Here is an 11620-nt window from a genome sequence, read left to right as displayed (position 1 = left end):
TGGCTTCCCCAGTATTGTGTGCTATCTTACCCTTCACCGAAGTTACCACTTATCTATTGTCTGTTTAGTTTGATCCTTCTTCTTTGTTTCCAACTTTTGCATTCCAATCACCAGTAATTATCAATGCATCCTGATTGCATGTTTGATCAATTTCAGGCTCAAAAATTGGTAAAAATCTTCAATTTCTTCATCTTTGGCGTTAGTGGCTGATGTGTAAATTTGAATAATAGTTGTATTAACTGGTCTTCCTTGTAAGCTATGGATATTATCATATCACTGACAGTGTTGTACTTCAGGATAGATCTTGAAATGTTCTTTTTGACAATGAATGCGAGGCCATTCCTCTTCAAGTTGTTATTCCCAGCATAGTAAACCATACGATTGTCTGATTCAAAATGTCCAATACCAGTCCATTTCAGCTCACTAATGCCTAGGGTATCATTATGCATCAATCAATATGTATTCCATTTCATTTTTGATGACTTCCAATTTTCCTAGATTCATACTTTGTACATTCCATGTTCTAATTATTAATGGATGTTTTCAGCTGTTTCTTCTCATTTTCAGTCATGCCATATCAGTAAATGAAGGTCCCAAAAGCTTTACTTCATCTACGTTGTTAAGTTCGTCTCTACTTTGAGGAAGCGGCTCTTCCCCAGTTGTATTTTGAGTGCCTTCCAACCTGAGGGGCTTATCTTCTGGCATTATATCAGACATTGTTCTGCGGCTATTCATAATGTTTTCACTGGCAATTTTTTTTCAGAAGTAGACTACCAGGTCCTTCTTTCTAGTCTGTCTTAGTCTGGAAGCTCTGCTGAAAACTGTCCACCAAGGGTGACCTTGATAGTGTTTGAAATACAGTGGCATAGCTTCCAGTATCACAGCAACATGCAAGCCCCCCAGTACTACAAATTGACAGACGAGTGGTGGGATTGAACATTAATCCTTCTCAAACTCTTCCAAAAATAAAAGTGTAGGGAACTCTCCTTAACTAATTCTATGAGACCAGTATAAATCTCATATCAAAGCCAGACAAAGACCACTCAAGAGTAGTACAAATATCCATTATCAATGTAGATGAAAAAAAAATCCTTAATACTAGCAAACTGTACATTAACAAGATTATATATGCTGCCATGTAGGATTTATCTTAAGAATATAAAGGTTGTTGAATTTACAAAAATCCAATTAAGGAATACACCACACTAGAAGAAAGAAGGAAAAGTACAACAGGATTATCTCAACTGATAAAAGAAAAATTGAAAAAACTAAGGAAGCTATTTTACCACCTCAGGGAAGCTGAAGATACCGAGTCAAAAATTGGGGAATAGGAATGATTCTCCCAAAGTCATTGACAAATATGCTAACCCCCCTTTAATAGTCACAGCCCCAGTATTTATAGAGGACCCCACGTCTATGACCGTCAGCACCAATTTTGGTTGCCTAATTTGCGTTGGTAGCTGATTTTCATCACCTCTGTTGTATTCAGCTTCTTTGCTACAGTGATTGGAATTGACATTCCTCTCGTGCTTTTGTCCAGCTAGTGGCAATAATTCCATAGTCTTTCTAAAAATAGGTCATATCTGATTTAAATATTTTCTGTTTCAAAGTTTAATTTATTTTATAAATAACATGTTCATTGTGGAAAAATTAAAGTTAAGCAAAAAGAAAATAAAATTTTTACAACTCAGATTAAACTGTTATTAACAGCATCTTTATATGTTCCGTTTTCTGGCTCTCTCATGGTGTGTGTGTGTGTGTGTGTGTGTGTGTGTGTAAAATAGGACATTTTTGGCTGGTTAAGTCTGGCAGTCACCTCATCTCAGTTTCCACCACTGTGTGTTTGCATTTATTTATAAACTGGGGTTTTTATTTTGTAACTGGAGGAGAACAGAGGAGTTTGAGTTGGGGGCAGAAAGTGAAAAGAGAAAGGAGAAATCTAAAGGGAATAGGATGTTATCTGTCTCATTCTACCAACTGAAGTAGTTTTCAGACACTTTGATCAGAGTCACAATGGAAAAACTCTGTAGTTAGGTTAGGTTCACATCATTTTCCTCCTCACATGGTTATATATAACCTTCCCTTTTGGAAATTCCTCCAAAGAACTAGGGACATTTCAATTGGGACCAAATTTCTGCTTTGGGGAGGGGTGGCTCAGAGAGACTGTATTTGGACATACATATAGAATGTGACGCTATTTTAAATTCATTAAATTTTTCAACCAATCTTTGTTGAGTTCTGGATTACTTTCCTATTGCTGCTGTAACAAATTGCTGTAAATTTAGTGATATAAAACAACACAAGTTTATTTTCTTACAGTTCTGGAGGTCAAAAGTCCAACGTGAGTCATATGGATTAAAATTAAGGTGTTGGCAGGGCTGGTTCTTTCTGGAGCCTCTAGGAGAGAATCGGTTCGTTTGCTTTTTCCAGGGTCTAGAGTCTGCCCACATACCCTGGCTCATAGTCCCGCATCACATCACATTTTCCCCTACAGGGCCTTCTTCCTCCTTTGACTATTTTGCCTACTTCTTATAAGGACCCTTGGGATTATGTTTAGGGCCCACCAGATAATCCAGGATGACCTCCCTATCTCAAGATCTTCAACTTTATCACATCTGCAAAGTCCCTTTTGCCATGTAAGGTAACATTCACAGGTTCTGGGCATTAGGATGTGAACATCTTTTTTTTTTTTCATTTTTAAATTTTTTCCATACAAAAATTTACACATACATTGCTATGTGACTCCAATTGCTCTCCCCATACTGTGACAGCACACTCCCCACTTTCATCCCTGGTTCCCCATGTACCTTTAACCAGCTCCTAACCCTCTCTGCCTTCCCATCTCACCCCCGGACAGAAGCCGCCTGCCTAGTCTCCTGCATCCACCTGAGCCAAGAGGCACACTCCCCATGAGCATCACTGCACATCCCACAGTCCAGTCCAATCCTTGTCTGAAGAGCTGGCCTCTGAAATTGTCCCAGCACTGGGTTGACAGAGAATCCAGGGGCCATGCCTTCTGAGGTTCCCCCAGTCTCAGCCAGACCATCAAGTCCGGTCTTCTCATTAGAATTTGAGCTCTGCACCCCACCTTTCTTCCACTCCATCCAGGACCCTCTGCTGTGTTCCCTGTGAGGGCGGCCATTGGTGGTAGCCGGGCACCATTCAGTCCCTCTGGTCTCAGGCCGATGAAGTCTCTGGCCCGTGTGGCCCTTTCCATCTCTTGGGCTAATACTCTCCCTGTGTCTTTGGTGTTCTTCATCCTCCTCTACTCCAGGTGTTTGGGACCAATTGATGCATCTTAGATCGCCCCCCACAAGCCTTTAAGACCCCAGGCGCCATCCACCAAAGTAGGATGCAGAACACTTTCCCAACAAGCTTTACTATGCCAGTTGACCTAGATGACCCCCAAAAGCATGCCCCCCAGACCCCAACCCCTGCTACTCTGTCCCTAAAAGTGTTTGACTGTATTCAGGAAACTTCTTAGCCTTGGTTTAGTCCCGTTGTGCTGACTTCCCCTGTAGTGTGTTCTGTCCTTCCCTTCACCTAAGATAATTCTTATCTACTATCTAGTTAGTACATAACCCTCCCCCTCCCTCCCCACACTCGTAACCATCAAAGAATGTTTTCTTCTGTGTTTAAACCTTTTCTTTAGTTCTTATAATAGTAGTCTTATACAATATTTGTCCTTCTGTGACTGACTAAATTCATTCAGCATAATGACCTCCAGCTTCCTCCATGTTGTGTTTCATGGCTTCATCGTTGTTCTTTATCGTTGCATAGTATTCCATTGTGTGGATATACCCTAATTTGTTTATCCATTCATCCGTTGATGGGCACCGAGGTTGTTTCTATCTTTTTGCTGTTGTGAACAATGCTGCAATGAACATGGGTGTGCATATATCTATTCTTGTGACAGTTCTTATTTCTCTAGGATATATTCCAAGGAGGGGGATAGCTGGATCATATGGTACTTCTATTTCTAGCTTTTGAAGGAAGGGCCAAATCAATTTCCAAAGCGGTTGTACCATTTCACATTCCCACCAACTGTGTATAAGTGTTCCAGTCTCTCTACCTCTCCAGCATGTATTATTTTGTGTTTTTTGGATTAATGCTAGCCTTGTTGAGGTGAGATGATATCTCATTGCAGTTTTGATCTGCATTTCTCTGATGGCTAATGATCGTGAGCATTCCTTCATGTGTCTGTTAGCCGCCTGAATATCTTCTTTGGCAAAGTGCCTGTTCATATCCTTTGCCCTTTTTTTAATTGGGTTATTTGTCTTTTTGCTGTTGAGGTTTTGCAGTATCTTATAGATTTTAGAGATTATACACTGATCATATTTGTCGTAGCCAAAAATTTTTCCCAGTCTGTAGGTTGTCTTTTGACTCTTTTGGTGAAGTCTTTTGATGAGCATAAGTGTTTGATTTTTAGGAGCTCCCTTTTATCTGGTCTCTCTTCTGGTGCTTGTGCATTGTTACTTATGCTTTGTACTGTGTTTATGCCATGTATTAAGGCTCCTAGCATTGTCCTTATTTTTTCTTCCATGATTTTTATCATTCTTGATTTTATATTTAAGTCTTTGATCCATTTTGAGTTAGTTTTTGTACATGGTGTGAGGTATGGGTCTTGTTTCAGTTTTCTACAGATGGATATCCAGTTATGCCAGCCCATTTGTTAAAGAGACTGTCTTTTCCCCAATTAATGGACTTTGGCCTTTGTCAAATATCAGCTGCTCATAGGTGGATGAGGATGTGAACATTTCTGAGGGCTATTATTCAGCTTACAACAAGTGTCTACTATGTGTGAGGCACTACTCTAAGTTCTGGGGATATAACTCATTGCTGTTGAATTGATTCTGACTCATAGCAACCCTATAGGATAGAGTAGAACTGCCCCATAGGATTTCTAAGGTTGAAAATCTTTATAGAAGCAGACTGCTACATCATTTTTTTTCCTGCAGAGTGGCTGGTGGGTTCGAACCGCCAACCTTTTGGTTAGCGTCCAAGTCCTTAACCACTGTGCCATCAGGGTTCCTTTTTCTGAGGATATAGCAGTAAGTAAATCAGAAAGCCGGAGGTTGGAAAGGGCTGGAACTTAATGAATTGGTGGGGAGAGGGATCAGATTACGCAGGATTTTATCAGCCTGTAGTCACAAGATTGGATTTTATTCCGAGTACAATGGAAGTTGTTCAGGGATTTTAAGTAGGAGGTGACTTTATTCAATTGGTGTTTTTAAAAGAGCCCTCTGGTTTCTATGAAGTGAATGGTATGGAGGTGCCTCCAACTCTATTTGCCCTCTATGGCTGGCTGAGTGCTTAGGGTCCTCTAACATTTAGGTATGGGTGGAGATGCAGGGGAGCACTGGTGGCACAGTGGTTAAGAGTTTGGTTGCTAATCAAAAGGTTGGCAATTCAAATCCCCCTGCTGCTCCTTGGAAACCATATGGGGCAGTTCTACTCTGTCCTATAGGGTCACTATGAGTTGGAATCGACTTGATGGCAATGTATTTTGTTTCGGTTTTTGGATTGGAGATGGAGGAAGCAAGCAAACGAACTTGAAAAGAAGGGATACCTGACGCAGGCAGAAAAGCAGGTCAGGGTGACAGTGTCACAGGAGCCAAGGGAAAGCGCTTCAAGGAGGGATTGATCAACTATGTCTTAGAGTGTTAACCATCAGGACACAAAATGGATTTAGCAACATGAATGGAATCTGTTGTGACACTGATTACATCAGTTTCTCAGTGGAGCATTGGGGGCAAAACCAGTCTGGAGAAGTTGAAGAGGGAATGGGTAAAGATAATGTTAGAAAAGGAATGAGTGGGCAAGGAGAAAAGAGCAGCAGAATTTTGGGGCATGGAAAGCAGCTGGAGAAAGGGGAGGGAGGGTGGAGCTGGGGTGGCTGCATGTTCTGCTCAGGTTCCTACCAAGTGCTGAACTAGCCCCACTGTTGGCTATCTCCACCGAGATCAATCCTGGAGGAGAGATCCATGGAGAAATCTCTGAGAAGGCCTTGTGGTGGGATGGGAAGCTGTTTTGAACTGGTAGATGTGTGTAGGGTGAGGATTTGCTACAGGATGATAAAATGGGCAAAGAACTGTGGGAATCCTGCTCCTGCTTCTCTCATTGCTTTGAGACAAACTAGGCTTGTGCCATACCTGCGGAGACTCAGACCTCTGGCCCAGACATCCTCAAGAAGTCAAATTAGGATAGAACTTTATAAGGAGCTGAGGAAATACTAACTTTGGGCACTGTCCCACTCTTCCCCTTCTAAGCCCCAGGGCTGAAGAGTTATAATTTTAGAAGCATCGCTCCCTAATGCTGCTTACCAGAGGAATTGTTCTGAAAGGTAAGTGTGATTGGGTTAGATTTTCTGGTGTCTGCGCTCACCACACAAGGGCTCATTCACCATAAACTAGGAGCTGACAAGAGTTCTGGCCTTTCCTCCAACGCATTGCCTGACATGCACCCAGGGAAAATAATCCCACAGGTCAAAAAAAACAACACACTGGAGAAGAATAACTACCTCAAAAAACAATATATTGGATTATAAATTCTGTCAGAAGGGATGATATTAGAACATTCTAAAAGAGATAAGGGAAGATATTAATAATATGAATCAAGAACAAGAAAAGGTAAAAAAGAACTAAGAAGAACTATTAGGTATGAAAAATAGGTGAAATGGCAGACTGGATAAAGCTGAGGAACAAATGAGGAGGACCAGATTGAGCACTTTTTGCAAAAGGAAGTGGGAAAGAAGAAAGAAATATAAAATACAAAAAAGGCTAAAAGTTACGGAGGATAGAAATGAAACTGTAGACACCTCCTCATATACCTAGGTTTGTGCTTGCTACTCGGTTTATGCATTAAACTCCTTTTATATTTATTTAAATATAAATAATTAATAAAATATAGTCATTTAGGAAATTGAGTGAATGGGATATGAGGAAATAGGGATTGCAAGTGGAGACAACTTGTGTGAGTACTAAACTGGCGAGTACATTGTTTTTTTTTTTCATTGTGGTAAAAATACGTATAACAAAATATTTGTCATTTAAGTATATTGGTTTTAAATGTTTTTTTTTTTAAATATATAAAAATGGATGCTATGCATATATTCCTGTAACCTGCTTGTCTAATTCAGCATTGTAAGTATTTTTCAATATTAAGAAATATAGCCCAACATCACAATTTTTTAAATGGCTACATAGCACTCTAAATTAGGGACATACCATAATTTATTTAGGTTGACTCTAAATTTTTAAAAAGTATAAATAATGCATGATAAACATTTTTGTACAGTTATATTTACACAGTTTTTTTTCCCCCCTCGGAATACATAATTAGACCTGGAATTGCTGGATCATTGGGTATGGCTTATATTTTAAGCGTTTAGTACAAGTTGACAAATTGATTGACAGGGCAGTCTTTGCAAGAAGAAGAAGAAGAAGAAAAAAGACAAAACAAATTTTTCAGTACCTCAGATATTGTAGCACTTATAACTTGAAACCACACCTCTTTGCTGTTATTCTAAATGGGATGGTCACGTTTCAAATGAGCTGATCTAATTTTAGGCTTGATCATCACTCAGTTTTAAGTGTCCACACACATAATTATTATATTAATAAAAACAAGCACAAGTAAGAAAAAGAACCTGTATGGTCTGAAAGGGAGCTGGGTTTCAACATTAACTGTAAATTTGAAATGTCAGTTCAGTGTCCAAATTTGCTCCATCGCTTAGACATGTTCAAGATATCCTATCTCTATGCTTCTGAAATCCCTATTACCGTGGCATCCGATTATTTTTAAAGCCTTATCCAATTACGAGCTGCCAACTAATCTAGCTTCTAGCTGGTGCCTAACTTGTAATTTGAGGTTTTAGTTCAAGTAAAGCATAATGACTTTTACCATTATGAAGAGTAAATGTTACCAACCAGAACTATGCTGGGGGCAGGGGTGGGGGTGAGGAGAGGAATGTCACGAAACCCTAAACCCCATCTGCTGTAAGATCACGTGTCTTCTGCTTTACAAACCTCTTCAGTAGGACACATCACCGTCCTCCCGCAATAAAGACCAAGCTTCAAATGCAAATGACTATCTGGGAAAGGTAACACATGGACATGCTTCACAATATGTTAGTATGTGTGTGTTTAAGGCCGGAGTGTTTCCTGAGATTCTGACAGTGAGAAGGGAGGGAAGAATCCACTGAGTACCAGCATCAAGGGGTCGGGGTGGGGGAGTGACTGCGGAGGAGAAGGTAGAGGCCCTGCTGGGAGAGCCTTCCAAGAGCATAGAAGCTGGAGGCTGGCTGCTGATTTCACAACTCTACCTGTAAGTAGGTTAGTCCTTAATATAATCGGCCTAAGTCTTTTCTCTTTGGTGGGGAAGGGCTGCTGATAAGGTAAGATTCCAAGCATTTATGGGACTTGGCCATAGACTACTGCTACAAGACCTCCTTTTACCTGGATTTGGCCACATGCTTCAGGCACCAAAAATTCATATACGAAGGTATCAGAATAAATGTGAATAACATCTTAATGTGAGGACATCATGCTTGGTAAAGTAGAGGGTCAGCAAAAAAGAGGAAGACCCTCAACTTGATGGGTTGACACAGTCACTGCCACAATGGGCTCAAGCATAAAAACAATCATGAGGATGGCGCAGGACTAGGCAGTGTTCCATTCTCTTGTACATAGGGTCACTATGAGTTGGAACTGATTCAACGGCACCTAGCAACAACAACATCTTAATGCCTGTATATAGTTTTCTTGAGTCAATAGATGTTTACATTGGGATATTGTATCAGTTATATTCATATCAATTCTCCATCCTGATCTTAAAATAATAGCCAGGGAGTGAAAAAGATTAGACAAAAAAAAATAAAACACACACACACACTCTTAACTAAAATAAATGTTTTTCAAACTTGAGTAATGTACAGACCCCTTTTAAAGGAAAATAAAATTCTCATGGACCACCTAGTGTTCATTTAAACTATTTTTATGATAATGTTACTTAAAAATGCATAAACATAAACTTGGTATAAATGCCTTATGCTTATAAAAAACCAAAAACCCACTGCGGTCAAGTCACTTCTGACTCATAGTGACCCTATAGGACACAGTAGAACTGCCCCATAGGGTTTCCAAGGAGCACCTGATGGATTCAAACTGCCAACCTTTTGGTTAGCAGCCATAGCTCTTAACCACTATGCCACCAGGGTTTCCCTTATGCTTATACATCTATAAAAACCAAAACACATTCACAAATTAAACATAAACAGAGCTAATAAAACGAAACAAAATTCAAATTCACAAAAGTTAACAAGACACCTGATGTTGTTTTGCTGAAATTAAGATCCTGTTTGCAATGTGAATACATCATGATATAGATACTCTGGAATTCAATGATCCATTTCATCACTCTTGACCGCCCTTTGGGAAAGATGCTGATCTCTATCCATGTGGATTCTATCCAGACTCCTGTAAACTCCAAGGGTGAGGGAGAATGTGTCTAGAAACCTAATTAGGCACTGTTGCCCCAAACCTGTACTAGGAGGAGCTGAACTGAGCAAGTACCCTGGGCTAGTGTTTTAGTCATCTAGTGCTGCTATAACAGAAATACCACAAATGGATGGCTTTAACAAAGAGAAATTTATTTCCTCACAGTAAAGTAGGCTAAAGTCCAAATTCAGGGTGTCAGCTCCAGGGGAAGGCTTTCTCTCTCTGTTGGCTCTGGAGGAAGGTCCTTCTCATCAATCTTCCCGTGGACTAGGAGCTTCTCAGTACAGGAAACCCGGGTCCAAAGGACGCACTCTGCACCCGGTGCCTTTTTCTTTACGGTATGAAGTCGCCACTCTCTGCTTGCTTCCCTTTCATCTCTTGTAAGATAAAAGGTGGTGCAGGCCATACTCCAGGGAAACTCCCTTTACATTGGATCAGGGACGTAACCTTAGTAAAGGTGTTACAATCCCACCCTAACCCTCTTTAACATAAAATTACAATCACAAAATGGAGGACAACCACACAATACAGGGAATCATGGCCTAACCAAGTTGACACATATTTTTGGGGGACACAATTCAATCCATGACACCTGGGATAATGGTTATTGTATTTTTTATTTAAAAAAAATGAATATGAGATCATTCTGTTATAAATAAGGTTGCTATTTTCATTTCCCAGTGCTGCTGTAACAGAAATACCTCAAATGGGTGGCTTTAAAGAACAGAAATTTATTTTCTCACAGCTCAGGAGACTAGAAGTCCAAATTCAGAATATGGCTCTAGGTTGGCAGTTTGAATCTACTCAGTGGTGCCTTGGAAGAAAGGCCTGGTGATCTACTTCTGAAAGATCATAGCCACTGAAAACCTATGGAAAGCAGTTTTACCCTGAAACACATGAGGTTGCCATGAGTTGGAATCAACTCAATGGCAACTGTTCTTTTGTTTTGTTTGGAACATAGACACAATGCAGCTTTTTAGAGGCGCTTTAAATGAAGTGAGGGTCCCCTGACCATTTGACTACATATCACTTCTCATGTCTGCATAGACCCTGTTGGGACTCCCTGTCCCCACTCTCAGAGGATGAAAGGCCTTGCTTTGGCTCCTGGCCTAAGTTAGGACCTGGTTCCTAGGAAGCACAAAGTGGGGGTGAGGGGGCGGTTAATGTAGTGGCCAAAGTGATCCTGGGAGAGGGAGACAGAGGTGTGAAGATGAAGGTGAAGACTGTGGCACTGGTGAACGGCTATAAGGTAGAAAAGGCTGGGGCAAAAATGGGACTGGTTTCTGCAGGACACTCTCAGGTGGAGCTGGGCATCATCACCTAGAGTAGTGTTCTTCAAACACGTCTAGGTAGGGAGCATAATTACAAAAGTAAGAACTTCCATTTCCAGATGCTTCCCTTGCAGATTCTAATCCACCAAGTCTGGAGCAAACCTATGGAATCTGTATGTGTCTGTTCAATAAGTGATGCCACGCTAGATGAAATACAGCAGCTGTCTAAATATAAATAAAGGGTTGCCAGAATTATGCGTAGTACACAACCCAATCCAGAGTTTGTGGAATGTCTGAATGCTTCGAGATATAACAACAATCTTATAGCTGAACACCCACAGGAAGAATAGAAAAAGTGTTTTTGACAAAGTTCTGGTAAACAAAAATGAAGAATATCTTAATTTTGTCCTTTAGGAGTGCATTAAGCCCACCCTAAGTAGCGGTTGTCCAGGTTTCAAAGAGTTAAACTGAAGACTTGACTGATGAGTAAGTACTGTACTTTCCAACAAAGGGCTTTAAAATGCAAACTGATGACAGCGGCATGTGGCCTGCTGCCCCCTTGTGGCGGAACTGTGTAGTTAACAAAGAAGGACTGGAAATCAGAATTCTAACTTTGGTCCTCTGATTAAGACAAATACCTGGTAATTTGGAAAAATCACTTGAAATCTCTGAGTCTGTTTTATTCTTTTTTAAAAAGCATTATTATACTAATTATAGTATACTCAAATTATAATGTTACTGAGATGATCAATGAGAGCTTTTAAACAAAAGTATTCTAAATATTAAGTATTCTTTTAGTATTGCTAATGCTGTTCTCCCATTTATAAGTGACAGAAAACCTCACTTGTTTGG

Source organism: Trichechus manatus, unplaced genomic scaffold (assembly GCF_000243295.1).
Source record: "Trichechus manatus latirostris isolate Lorelei unplaced genomic scaffold, TriManLat1.0 scaffold00016, whole genome shotgun sequence".
Classification (NCBI taxonomy): Eukaryota; Metazoa; Chordata; class Mammalia; order Sirenia; family Trichechidae; genus Trichechus; species Trichechus manatus.
Note: the sequence above shows the minus strand (reverse complement) of the source record.